The sequence below is a fragment of the Antechinus flavipes genome, chromosome 5 (genome assembly GCF_016432865.1).
Source record: "Antechinus flavipes isolate AdamAnt ecotype Samford, QLD, Australia chromosome 5, AdamAnt_v2, whole genome shotgun sequence".
Lineage (NCBI taxonomy): Eukaryota > Metazoa > Chordata > Mammalia > Dasyuromorphia > Dasyuridae > Antechinus > Antechinus flavipes.
Genome location: NC_067402.1, coordinates 120,944,125 through 120,959,179, shown reverse-complemented (window position 1 = coordinate 120,959,179; position 15,055 = coordinate 120,944,125).

The window sequence follows — 15,055 nt, the reverse complement described above, 5'->3', positions numbered from 1 at the left end:
ACATTCTTCTGCATCCACTCTCATTTGGCAATGAATTTCCTGTTTCCCCTGTTTCTGACTAAAAATCATTACCATTTCTCTTTCAACTTGTTCTTAGTTAGAAGGCAAATAAACTTATCTGTTCTTCACATCTTCAAAGGATGCTCAGTTTGTTGTGAGATTTTGTCCTATATAGCATCTCTCATGCTTTTGGGTACTTAAAATGGGCTTATAATGATGCTTGTGAGTTTCTTGTGAACTATGACATACTCAGTAATATTTGATACTGCATTTTAAACATACTGATAGTAATAGTGATGTGATTTAGGAAAGCAATTTCTTATTCCAAATAATGTATTTGGGGTTAGCACTGATTGATAAAAATTGAGGTTCACGAATAAAATACTGAAGTTTGGTCATATGAAGAATTCACTATTGCTATTCTCTTTGGTAAAAAGCAAGTTTATTTAGAAGAGGTTACAGACAAAATGAAGAGATAAAATAGATATTAGCAATGGGTAATATGAAATAGGGTCGGGAGAGCATATAGTTAATAAGGAAAGGAATTTTCAACAACTAACACAATGGAAAAGACAGGTTCCCTAATGGAAATCACAATTAACCTGGAGAAAGGGAATACATCATAAGGTAGGAGTATGTCATTGACGGGCAAGCTAATTTCATAGAGCAGTTTAGCATCTTAAAAAGAGTTAGTTAGCTATAAGAAGGAGAAAAGCACCATGAGTTTGATGGGTTAGGAGAGAGGGGAAAGACATCATAAGGCAGAAGCACGAATGTCCTGGCAGGCTATAACCCAAGAATGTTTTAGCAAAGATGGCTTAAGCCATAGACAGATTTATAAGGGAAATTTAACTTCAAGGTTTGACATAGCTCAGATTTCTGAACATAGCAAGATGGGGCTACCCATGACCTCCACCGAGGGTGTCAAGTTACTGAAACTTTTCCCAGCCTTTGTTTCCTTTTCTGTGAAAGGGAGCTCATGATATTTCTAATACCTATTTGCTAGGTTGTCATGAGAATTAAAGGGATCATGTATAATAAAGCACTTTACAAAATGCTATAACACATTAGCTAGTATTATGACTTTGATGCCATGTGCTATAGGAAGAATGGTGGGAAGAATGCTAAACTCGAGTCATGATATCAGAATTCAAATTCTAGATTGGCTCATTATTTGTGTTACTTTGGACAATAGTTTCGTCATTTATAAAATAAAAAATTGATCTGCTTGATCTCTAAGGTCCCTTACAGCCCTGGCTCTTATGACTTGAACATTATTTGGCATAGCACTGTTTTTAATTCAAAATGTTAAAAAAACCAAAACAAAACACCAAGTGTATAACTAATAAACACTCAATTTAACAAGCATTTATTAAGTACTTGCTATGTGCCAGTCAGGGAATAAACATTTATTATGTGCCAGAGACTGTGCTATGCAATGAGGATACAAAGAAAAAATGGAAACACTACTTTCATTCAAGAAACTTATATATATCCTAGATAACTATATTTCATGGTATGGACAAGTGAAGGAGAACTTAGACCTTATTCTAATCTAACTCTTGGGGCACCTAGGTGGTACAGATAGAGCACTGATCTAAGAATAAGAAAGTATAAATCTGGCCTCACTACTTGCATGACCCTGAACAAGTCAGTTAATCCGGTTTGCCTCCGTTTCCTTATGTGTAAAATGAGCTAGAGAAGGGCAAAACAGTTGAGTATTTTTGCTAAGAAAATTCCAAATGAAGTCATGAAGAGTTGAACACAACTGAAAGGTAACTGAAAAAGAAGCAGCAGTTTAACTCTCTCATTTTACAGATGAAGAAAGAATATTGACTAGAATCCCAGCTCTTTGACTCAATATTTGTATGATCATAGACAAGTTCTTTTTCCTTTTCTTCATCTGAAAATCAAGAAGTTTGGCCTCCAAGGTCTCTTTCAGACTTAAATACATGGTTCTCCAGGGGAGGTGGAACTACTTCCATAAAGTCACTTGAATAATCAGTTACAATGGCAGGTCTTGATTCCAGGTCCCTTGACAATGAGAAGGCATTACCCACTATGCTGTGTACTTCTCAGATGATAACTCTGATGACTGTGTCTATGAACCATGAACTAAACAAACACCTATAAGTTAGGATAGTAGTTTAATATGGTTTTAAGTAGGTTGCTTGGACATATAAAAATGGGAACTTGGATTTCTATATATCTGAGTTGAATGCTTTCAAAGTATTCCCTTCTTCAAGCTACCAAATAGTCCCACTTTATAATAAAGGAACTCAAATACATACAAATTGATGAGCAAGGCAGAATTTTTATGAAGTAATGAGTTACTATGCTAAATTTTACTATGGAGATAATAATAATAAATTATATTTATATTGTGTTTTAAAGTTTCCAAGGTACTTACTAATGATGAAATAGCAGAGAGAGAAGGAAGCTTAGCAGGGTCAAGAAGATAATCTATAAAAGTCATGATCAGCTTTGAATCTTTAAGTGTTGATTTACATTTTACATTTTCTTGGTTGAATATGTGGGCATCTGGCCAAATGCATGATGTAATCTGTCACTGGACAGTATATAATTCTGAATATGAAGTCCTACTCCTATGGCATGGGAATGACTCTATCACTACCTGGCAGTGCCAGAAGAAAAGGCTATGATGGCTGCTCCTTTGTCTCCCAGAAATGCCACTTAAGGAGAAAATTCAGGCCAGCCATATCTCATTCTTCTCCAGACTGCACACCAAACATCTCTCTATCTTGACCACCTTCTAGGGATTCTTTGGAAACTACTCTCTCTGCTTCAGCTTCCTTTTATGCCTTATCTCATTCTATTGGAATATAAATTCTTTAATGACAGAAATTGTCTTTCTATTGTCTTAGCCCAATGTCTAATGTAGAATAAGTGCTTAATAAATATTTGCTGCTATGTGCAAATGTGTATGTATATCTATATATGTGTATGCATGTAGATTTATGTATGTGTGCATATATACATACATATAGGTATATATGTATATATAATCTGGCCTTAATTGTATCCTATTTGGGGGAAGTGAAGGGGATGAAAGGGAAAAAAATAAAGTAAAAAGTACATAGCAGAGAACAGAAGAATAATCTATAAGTAAACAAGGAAAAGATGGATAGTCTTGAATATAATCTCTTCTAATATATACTTGAAATTGTTACATATTTTGAATCCTCCCCAATGCTCTGCTTGTTTTTTTTTATTTTTTTATTTTCCTTTTCTGTCTTTTTCTATTTTGTTTTTTTCTTATTCTGTATTTAGTTTTAAATAGATATTAAAAAACCTCAAATACTTATCTACTAATAGACTGGAACATAAACTCTGGAAGGTTCTATCATTCATCCAAAGGTTTGAGTACTGTCCCAGGAGCAAACTAAGCTTACTTTCTCAATAGCTGCTTGGTTAAGGATAGAGAGCTCAATAATAATAGGTTGCTTATTTAATGATAATTTTTTGGATCATGCTAACCCAAGAAGCAAAAGAAGAAGAATGTAGTATGGTCCCTTTCCATTTTTATGGTGATATTGGCAATTGTTCAGTCATTTTTCAGTCATGTTTAACTCTTTGTGACCCCCCCCCCCTTTTTTTTTTTAAATAAAATCACTGGAGTGGTTTGCCATTTTCTTCTCCAGCTCATTTCACAGTTGAGGAAACTGGAACAAGCAGGATGAAATGACTTGCTCCCAGGGTCACACAGCCAGTAAGAGTCTGAGGCTAGATTTGAACTTATGAAGATAAGTCTTCTTGACTATAGGCTTGTGATAATGGTGAGGTAATGGAAAATGGAAAATGCAAACCTAAGAAAGATATACATTTTAGACTATTGGTTTTGGCATTAGTGTATCCCGGGATGATATACTGAGCCCTTCTAGTCCTTTTCTATGATATCTCTAGTTAATTTCATTAGTTCCTGTGGGTTCAGTCATCATTTATATATCTAAGTATTAAGCCCTCACCTCTCTTAACTCCAATCTCTTATCATCAATTTTGTCTGTTGTACTCCCATTGGAGTTGACAGATATATGAAACTTAACATATGCAAAAAGAGATTTATCTATTGAGCTCCAGTCACTCATCTTCAGTAGCTTCTTGACATCTCAAACTTGGGTGCCCCATAGGCATCTCAGGCTCAACAGACCCAAAATAGAACTTGCTATTCTTATCCTTGAACACTTCCCTTCCAAATTTCCATATCACTTTTAAGGGCACCACTGTCCTTCCATTCACCCAGGCCCACAAACTTGGTATCATCCTTCAACTGCTCCTCCTCACTCACCCCACATCATCATGACCATGATCATCAAACATATCTAAATTCACTGCCAAGTCTTATCAGTTCTACTTTTAACAATATTTCTTATATTTTCCCTTCTTATCACTCACAATGCTAATTCAGATCTTATAGCTTCTCACCTGAAATACAGAAAGAGCCTTTATATTAGTCTGTCTGCCTCAAATCTCTCACCATTATAACCCATGCTTCACTCATCTGCCAAGATGATATCTCTAAAACATAGGTCTGACCACATCCCACCGTGATTCTGAGGAGGAGGCTCGAGAGTCATTGGGACAGTAGAATCAATAATTTGATTATTTTAAGAGGGGTGGATCTAATGATATACATATGATGAATGGCTCTGGCATTCAATGGTTCTTAATTCTATTTATGAATATGAGCTTGAAAAATATGTTTAAGATCTTATTGCTGTTTAACTATATCTCATTTCTCTAAAGCAATCTTTTCCTGGGCCCAATAGGATTTCATCCAATTTTCTTAAAGGAAACGGAGTCTTTTTTATAATTACTGGAGATATGTAAATTTCAAACTCTTAATCATGAGTTTGCTATTATAGGATGTTAGCTAATTAACTTTAATGACTCTTCATATATTCCCTCATGTCATGGGAACTCTGTAGTAAATAGTAAAAAAGAACACTAGACTAGGGAATGTAAATACTAGTTTTATTTTTGTTATTTATTTCCTGACTTGTATGATCTTGGACTAGTCCAGTGACCTCTTAAGATTCTGTTTCCTTATATTATAAAATAAAAAAGTTGAATTAGATTATTTGAAGGCATTAAATGACCATTTAAATTTTAATCAATGGTTAAAGATTTAATTTATATTTTCTGGCACAATGTGTTTTCCAGAGTCAATGCTTCTCAGTCATAAAAGTAAATACTTTATAAAATGTTGATGATAGGTAATATCTTTCGAATCTTTAATTCTATCTTTGCTTAGTTGGTTTAGTTTTGGATAGCAAACATTGGCATAATGCTGTAAAGTCTGCAAAAATCTTTAAATTTTATTTGATCTTCACAACAATTCTAGGAAATGGTGCTACTATTATTCCTATTTTATAGATGAGGAAACTGGGACTGAGTGTGTTAAGTGACTTGGGCAGAATTACATATCTAGTATTTGAAGCATTATTTTAACTTAGGTTTTCCTGATTTCAAATGCAATATGGTTTGCTACCATCTACATAATTTTCCCCAAAATATTTTTATTTATTTCATTCAATATTTCTCAATTATATGCAATGTTTTCTCAAAACTTTTTTTTTTTTTTTTTGCTGAGGCAATTGGGGTTAAGTGATTTGCCCAGGGTCACACAGCTAGGAAATGTTAAGTGTCTGAAACCAGATTTGAACTCAGGTCATGCGGACCTGAGTGCTCTATCCATTAGAGGTGGTGCTCTATCCTCAACGCTTTTTTTTTTTTTTAATTTGAGTTTCAAATTCTCTCTCTCCCTTCTCTTCCCCTTCCTTGAGAATGCAAGCAATTTGACATAGAAATCATGCAAAACATATTAGCCATCTATTAAAAACAAAAACACAAACAGGGACCAAAAAAAAAAAAAATCCAAACAAGCATGTTTTGATCTACATTAAGGTTCCAGCACCTCTTTGTCTGGAGATGAATAGCATTTTTAACCATAAGTCCTTCAGAGTTGTCTTGCATCATTGTGTTGATTAGAATAGCCAAGTGATTCACAGTTGATTATTGTATGATATTCCTATTGCTGTGTATAATGTTCTCTTGGTTCTGTTTACTTCACTTTGCATCAGTTTATACATCGTTTGAGATTTTTCTGAAACCATCCTGCCCATCATTTCTTGTGCCACAATAGTATTCTATCACAAGTTTATCTCTCAATTTGTCTGGCCATTCCCCATTTGATGAGTATTCTCTTAGTTTCTAGTTCTTTATCACCACAAAAAAAGAGCTGTTATAAATATTTGTGTACATACAGATTATTTTCATTTTTCTTTGATCTTTTTGAAGTACAGACTTAATAGTGGTAATGCAGGGTCAAAGGATATGCACAATTTAGTAGCTCTTTGGATGTTATTCCAAATTGCCCCCCAGATTGATTAGCTCAGTTCCCAGCTCTACCAACAGTGCATTAGTATCCTAATTTCCCCACATCTCAATATTTATCATTTTCCTTCTCTATCACATTAGCCAATCTGCTGGATGTGAGGTATTACCTCAGAGTTGTTTTAATTTGAATTTCTTTAATCAGTAGTGATGTAGAACATTTTTTTTTTTGTGATTATAGATAGCTTTGATTTCTTTAGAAATGTTCTGAATTCCTGTTCATATCCTTTTGTCAACTGGCAATGACTCACATTATTATAAATTTGATTCAGTTCACTAAATATTTGAAAATCTTTATGAAAGAAACTTACTGTAAAATTTTCCCCTGCTTTCTTGCTTCTCTTATAATCTTGACTATATTGCTTTTGTTTGTGCAAAATCTTTTTTAATTGAATGTAATCAAAATAGAACTGGAAGGAAATGAAGTCATCTAGTCCAAGATGAAAAAATCCATATTTATCATATTATGAAAGAAGAAACAGACCACAAGGGGATTAAAAACCCATGAAAAAATAGAGTGAAAAAATAGTATGCTTCAATCTCCATTCAGACTCAGTTCTTTCTCTGGATATGGACAGCATTTTTCATTATGAGTCCTTTGGAATTTTCTTAGATCCTTGTATTGTTGAGAATAGCTAAATAATTCACAATTGATCATGAGAAAAATAATTCATTTTGGAACTCCTACTCTATTCAAAAAATATTAATCAATTGATATAATCATATCAAATTTCTGTATATAAGTCCTCAAAGCTATGAGTTGCAGATTCTAAGTTCACTTGCTTAACTAAAATTAGCTAAAGACCTTCCACCCTTGTTTTGTCTTGTGATGATGACCAAACCCAGCTTGGCAGAAGTGACAACTACATGGAAAGTCTCCTCCAAATATTTTTGTGCTCTGGACCAATAATTTGTCCAATAGGAGCAGGTGATCATCTTATGACCACCTCAGTCACTGACTGATAGTTTATACCATTTGTACCTATAAAAATAGGGCCCTGGAGGGAGGAGGCATCTCAGATTGTGAAGATCTGAGATCCACTTCATTAGAGAGGACCATGGACCCTTTAATACATTGGATCATATCTCAATCTCAATCTCTTTTATTGTAGGTGGGATAATTTTAATCTCTACAATCATCATACAGTACTGTTATAACTGTGTACAATGTTCTCCTGGTTCTACTCCCTTTACTTTGTATCAATTTGTGTAGTCCTTTCAGGTTTTTCTGGAATCAGCCTGCGTGTCATTTTTTATAGAATAACAGTAGTATGTTAGAATCATATCACAATTTGTTTGGTCATTTCCAATTTCTTGATATCCCTCCAATTTTCAATTCTTTACTACCACAAAAAGAGTTGCATCTTTGTTTTGATATTTGGATTTCCCTCTTCTCTTCTAATATATTTTACAATTGACTTACTTTGTGGGCTCTTGTTGTGACAATCTACATTTATCACAACAAGTTTATTATCTTTTTAATTATAATAATGATCATGAAGTTGATTAGCTTAATACCATTATTATTACTTATGATTTTCATTATATTTATCTTCATATATCCTCTTAGAACATTAATTTCTTCTTTAATTACATGTTCTATTTTTCTATCTTATGAGATTTTATAACCCACTAAACAAATTCTACTTTTTATTCGAACATGGGTATTGAACAACTGGAGTCTTCCCAATTTATCTTTTGTTTGAAATGACATAATTTTAAATATTATTTAATTAGAGAGTAGATTCCTGCCTTCCCTTCTCTCTCCTTATTGCTGTAAGTTCACATATGCTATATTTCTCTCAAACTTTATCTTTTAAAAAATTTGTCATACATTTCTTAATTTTCCCTCCCCTCAATATTCTGAATACTCTATAGTAAAGTCACATCAATTTTTCCATTTCCATTTTCTATTTCTTGCTAAGCCAGATCTCTCAAACATATTCCCGCATTCTGGTAGTTTAAAGGACAGTGCAATATAAATGCTATTTTGACCCCTTTTGATTCTAGCTATATTCCCTTTACTTAATAGAGATATTACTTTGTTTCTATAGGGTTTTTTCTATGGGAGAAATGTGGGATAAATTAAAGAGTATTGAACTGGGTGCAAGGAGATTTATCTTTTGGTTCTAGAAAGTCATTATACCTTGCTAGGCTTCTGAATAATTGTGTGTGTGTGTGTGTGTGTGTGTGTGAAAACTTACCCCACATACCCCTCAAACTTATGCTACTAAAAATACTGGTTTCTAAAAATCTATAAATTTTTATTATTTTATAAATGTGAAAGAATTGTTTTAATTCTTCCTTCATTAGTCTTACTCTTCTCACTCCCCTTTTTTCTAACTTTTGTTTTTTCAGTCTAATAGAAGACTGAACTCTGAAACTGTAGAAGATAGCTTGTAGAGAAAAATCTCAAATTGATTTCATTTAATTCATCAAATTTAAGGGCAAAGACTTTTTTTTTTTTTTTTGTCTTTGTATGTTGAAAGTAAGAAACAATCTATGGGTATAAGAGGTATGAATAATTATTTCTTAGATGTTATCAATCTCAACTGAGCCATTACTGCTATGGGAAATAATCTGTATTCTTTCCCCACTGACTGTTTATGAGCATTCCTATGGAATCTATTCTCGATTTCTATCATCTACCAGAACCTATAGTCTCTTATCATATGAGTACTTTTTCTGTGGAAATTGTGTCCATCGCTCATTGTGAGTTCCTTCATTGCCTCCACTTTCAATTCTAGTTTCTCTTTTGAACTGCCAATTTTCAATTTTGGTATAATGTCTGAAGAAGAGGTCATGCCTTTGGCAAGAAGGTGTCGAGGCAAATTTTCTATTTATGCTCTCAATCTTGTGCACTTCCATGTCCTCTTGAAACTTGCTCCCATAAATCATTGTTCTTCTCTTAGTTCCCAGATCTTCCTATTAGTTAGTTCTTTTTTTCTGCCCACAATGTATTTGGTGTCCCCCATTATGAATGCTTGGGGTATTTTTCGTTTTATCTCATCAGACTTGTTGGTATTTGGAAATGAAAATAAATGGCTCTTGGACTCAATCACATGGTTACTTATAAATTGGCACAGTATTCTTTTCTTTGACATAAAAACTCTGGATTTTGATTGTGATGCATCAGATTTTTTTTTTTTTTTTTTTTTTTTTTTTTTTAGGGTTTCTTTCAGAAAGTGATTGATGGATTCTTTTTAAACTTCACTTTACTCTGATTTTAATGTATCTGGGCAATTTTCTTTTTTATAAATTCTTAAAATATGGTTTCCAAGGTTTTGAAAAATATAATTTTCTTAGGCTACATTAATTCTTAATTCTCACTTGACCTATTTTCCAAGTTAATTTTTTGATACTGAATATCTTACATTTTCTTTATTTTTTTTTCTGTCTTTGGATTTTGTTCTAAACATTTCTTGCTACCTCATGAAGTCATTGATTTTTATTTGGTTTACTTCACTTTTTAAAATTCAAACTTGACTTTTTTTTTAACTCAATTTTTCTCCTGCTTATTTTCTTTCCTCCATTGGGAAAAAAATGAAAACAATGACAACAATAACAACAACAACAATCCTATTTTAGTTTTTTTTACTTGGGCAAAGTTTACCACTTTCTCTTCTAAGCTTTTTTTCCTTTTTTCCAATTTTTATCTCTTGTATTATTCCAGATTTTTATGTAGTCTTTGGAAATTCTAGTTTTTTGCCTTTAGTTTCTATTTATTGCAGTTACAAGGAAACTTTCTACTTTTTTTTCTCTTGGAGAATCTATAAATCTTTTTTAATATATTATAATATTATATATAATTTTATTTTTGTACCATTTGGGGATTTCTTTGATTTTTCTCCTCTCCAATTTTAGTCCCTAAACTATGGCTTTGTACCAGGGCCAAGTGCAACCTTGTTGCACTTTTAGGTAGAGTATATGACCCTTTTGGGTTTTGTCTTCTGGATTCTTTCACTTACCTTTATATCCCAAAGTTAGACTTCTCTCCCAACCAGCCATTTTTCAGTTCTTTGAGAATAAAAATTCCAGATCTCCAGGATTCTCTGTGGCACTTTGAAACAGAGAGAACACAAAGTTCTTTAGTTCACATGTATGTCTCTGTCCTGTCTCTGGTCACACTGGGAATCTGCTTGTTTTGTTGTCTATTTTTTCACTGTCTTTTCTGGCAGCCTCCTTTCTATAGAAATAACATTGTATGTTACAGAAAATTATTGTTCTATAAGAAACGATCGGTAGGGTGATTAGAATCTTAGGAGAACTCAGTCCCTTGGTCTGCCATTTATGTGTAATATTGGGTAGTCATTGAATTTTACAAAGTTTTGGTTTCCTTCATTGTAAGATGGTACAATAAAATTTAACTTTCCTGCTTGAATTGCTTATTGAAAAGTTGCGTAAGATAGTGTGTATAAATTATCTTTTAATCAACTACAGTGTCAAATAAAGTGCTTGTAGTTGTGAACTTATATTCTTTTTTGAGGTCCTCAAAGTCAGCAGCAACGTTTCTCTTCAAGAAAAACATTTGCTCTTTTTTCATTTATCTGACATTTCTCTGGATTCCTAAGATTCAGTTGAACTCAGGTGAACTTATCTTCTTTAGCTAGTTGTACTAAAAATCCAAAAAGCATTTGAGGTCAGCTATAGTTGAAAAGTCCATATTAGTGACAAATACTAGTGACTTGAGGACATTACAAGTGGAATTCATAGTCTGATTCAGTACTGGTACATATTCACTTATGATGAAATCTCTTTAGAAAAATGGAATGTGGGTTAACCTTTAAACTAAACATTTTCTTTTTATTTTTCACTGAACTGAAGCTATCTCAGATCTCTAACAAGAATATGACATAGAAAATATTTTATAGGATAAAAAATTTAGACCTGAAAGACAATTTAGATGTCAGCTATTCCAACTCTTATCATTTTATGGAGTAGAAAGCCAAGGATTAAAAGGAAAGAAATTTACCCTAAAGTCACACAAGTAGTAAATAACAGAGCTTGAATTTACACTTTATTTTGCTGATTTCAAGGTCAGTTTTCTCTGTTGAAGGCCTTTAATTACTTTAGGTTGCCTCAGGTTTTAAGCAATTTATTGTTTACTTTCTAGAAGTCAAGCCTTTCAGTATGTTAAAAACAAGCCACATTTGCTGCTAATGTTATGTGGACTTAAATCAATAAGCTTTTATTAAGTGAGCTAATTGTACCTGACCTGTGGCAGAGTATTCCAAGTTTATATTGGTCTAAATAAGCCTTGGTTGGATACACTATACTTTGACCTCAACATAAGTAATGTCATTTTGGTCCTCTTGTGAAAAAAAGAAAACAACCAAACAACCAAACATTGGGAGTATGAAACCGTATCCTCAAAGAGCTTATATTCTAATTGTAAAAGTTAATAAATAAAAGGAAGCTAAAAGGGTAGGAAGAGGGTTAGCATGGTAGAGAAAGCCTGGAGAATCAGGAATATTATCTGAAAGATAGTGCATACCTGGGGCTCCTTAAAAATGGAGATTCTAGAAGGAAAATATCACTTAAAACAAGAAATTGCAGAAGTAGAGGGTACTTGATGATGATGATTATATGATACCTACTATGTGCTAGGCACTATGCTAAGTACAAATATGATCTCATCTGATCTGAATAGCAACCCTGGAAGGTAGGAGCTTATTTTTATTTTTCAATTAAGAAAACATATAAACAGAGCTTAAGCGGCATGTCCAATACCCAGTGTTACGCAAATTCATGACTAGTAAAATCTTTTTTTCATAATATTCATATTTTTAAAAAATTAAAAATAGGAGGGGGGTGAACTGGGAACAGAAGTAGAGGATTTTTCTTGATGCCTTCTTGTCAAATTACCACCTCTTCCAGGTATCATCTCTGCTCAAAGTTAGAGCAAAGGAGGAGAAGATACCTGAAAATTGTTGGGAGAGGTAGGATGGGGATAGAGGAAGTAGAAAGGCAAAAGAAGGGCAATGAGGTAAGCTAAAATGGTGGCTGGATATAATTTCCTCAGAAAAATAGCATGGTAACTTATCTGATTAGAGTCCACAGGATTTTGGTGGAAGATAGAAAAGATTTGGAACAGACTCTATGGGAATGTTTTTAGCAATCAGTAGCAGAAAAATGCTAAGAATTTCATATAATAGTGATGGTCCAGTTGAGATTAGATAACATCTAGCAGCAAGAAACAATTATTGAATATATAGAGATTTATGCCTCACTCTCAAGATACAAGGACAAAAAAAAAAAAATCTTTGCCTTTACATTTGTTGAATTAAATGAAGCTGAATTGACATGTTGTCCAAAAGTCATCTTTAATAAATAATCTTATCCCCAGTCTTTCTCAAAGACTGGAGAAAAAGAAAAGTAATACTAATGAAGGAGGACTTGGTTTTTTAAAGTTTGTAATTTTTAAGAAATATGCCTTTAATAATAAAGTTTTCCCTTCCTACAAGTAAGTATACTGGAGCAAAGCAAGCTATAGCCAGAACTAGAAGGCAAGTTTCTCTGCACTCAGCCCAGTGATCTTTCCACTATTTCTCACTGCTTCCATAGGAAAGATCCTTTAGGGACCAAGTAATGGATCTATCTATTAAGTGGAGGCAATACTATGTATTATTAGAATCTAAAGTGTTCAAAATGGCAGGCCCATTATTATATTGTTATTTAGCTTTAACTGGTTGTTGTTGGTTGCTTGGTCCTTCATACTCAAAGAGAACCAAGAAGACATCACGATGTTAGAATCGAGTTACAGTGTGTCTGACTGGCTGATCAGACCAATTCTAGCTCAGAATACTTTGCCACAAGTTGGGCACAAAAAGTCTTTGTGGACATTTGGGGTAGCTTCTCTAATTTTGTGAATCTCACATTTCTTTTGGACTAATTAAATTCTTTGCTCAGAACACATCTCTGATGAGGGCACTCCATACTGGGTAGTCCTGTGCCAGTGTCTCTTCCTATATCATATGATCACTTCTAAAATTCTTTAAAAAACCCCTGAGAGTGTCCTTGTATTGCTTTTTCTGATCACCTTGTGAGTTCTCCAAAAAATACTTTTTTTTTTTTTTTTTTTTTTTTTTTTAGTAAGCCTACCTTTGGCCTTTGAACAACGTGGCCAGCCCAATGGAGTTGTGCTCTTTCCAGTAGAATTGGAATGATTGGCAATTTAGTTCAAGAAAGGATCTCAGTGTCCTATCCTGCCAGGTGAGCTCCAGAATCTTCCTAAGACAATTCAAATGGAAGTGATTCAGTTTCCTGGCATGGCGCTGGTATACTGTCCAGATTTCACAGGAATACAACAATGAGGTTGGCACAAGGGCTCTGTATGCCTTCAGTTTGGTAGCCAGTCTAATACCTCTCTTCTCCCACCCTTTCCTTTGGAGTGTCCCAAACACAGAGCTACCTCTGGCAATGCTGCTGGCTTGAACTATCAGAATATGGGCACATGTCTTAGAATTCTGGCTTATATGAAGTAGAAATGAGGAAATCAATGTGACTTCAATAAAAAGTAACAAGGATATTGAAAATTTGAAATTAAAAAATTTTAAAAACAAAATATAGAATTGAATGATTTTTTTTGAAAAAGGAAAAGCAAATTAAAAGCTTCAGAGAAACCCATCACAAATCTCTTTGAAACAACAATGAGAGATAAGGAAAGGTAAGAGACTGATGTTAGATTTAAGCAATATTAAGACTGGTCATTTAGAAAGAAAAGACAATTAGAGAAGACTTCAATTAAATTTTAAAAAATCAAAAATACTTATACCCCAATTAAAAAGTAGAAGAATATGACTTTTTTAGTGAGATAAAATATCTCATAGAAAAGAAAAATAGAACATATGATCAAGGAAGAAAATAGTGTTCCAAGAGGACACATTAAAACAAATATAATGAACAAAATGAACTACTTTTAGTGGGTTATAAAATATATCATATGATATAAAAATACCGTGTGATTAAGAATTGATGTTTCAAAAAGACATCAAAATGAATCTTTTGAAAATCACACGTAATAATAGTAACATTATGCTGATGAGCTTTTATGTTTCTTTCTTTTTTCTTAATCAGAGGATTAATAAGCTCTGTTATAAATTTACCTGGTAATAAAAAGAGTCTGCAAGTCTATTCTAGAATACATGAGAATGCCTTAAGTTTTAAAAATTTGCTTTTCTTCTATTATTAGTGAGTTAGAACTTAAAAAAAAAAAAACATGGTAATTGAGAATGGCTTGCTTTCTTAGAAAATTGACTTCATATCTATGAATATTTGTCAAGTGTGGAATAGGTTGCTACATTCTCTTGAATTGAATCCTTTTGTGTTATTAGCTGGGCAGCCACCACTACAACAGAGATGAATCATAGTGAAATAAAACTTCAGCTAGTTTAGTTCTGAAGCTTGGTAGCAGTGTAGCTGAGGCATTTGCAAGTGTTTAGTGAGCATCTCTAATAAAGGGATGTGTTTCAAATTGGCATCTTGTTTGTTAAAACTTTTTTTTTCCCCAAGTCTTTATTGAATGAGTCAGGTCCAGCATCATAACTAAATTTCGGCCACTGGTACTGGCCAGTTCAATAATATTTAGGAGATTGTAATGTTTTCTATTTTGATGAGATCAAATGTGATGATTATGTTAAAG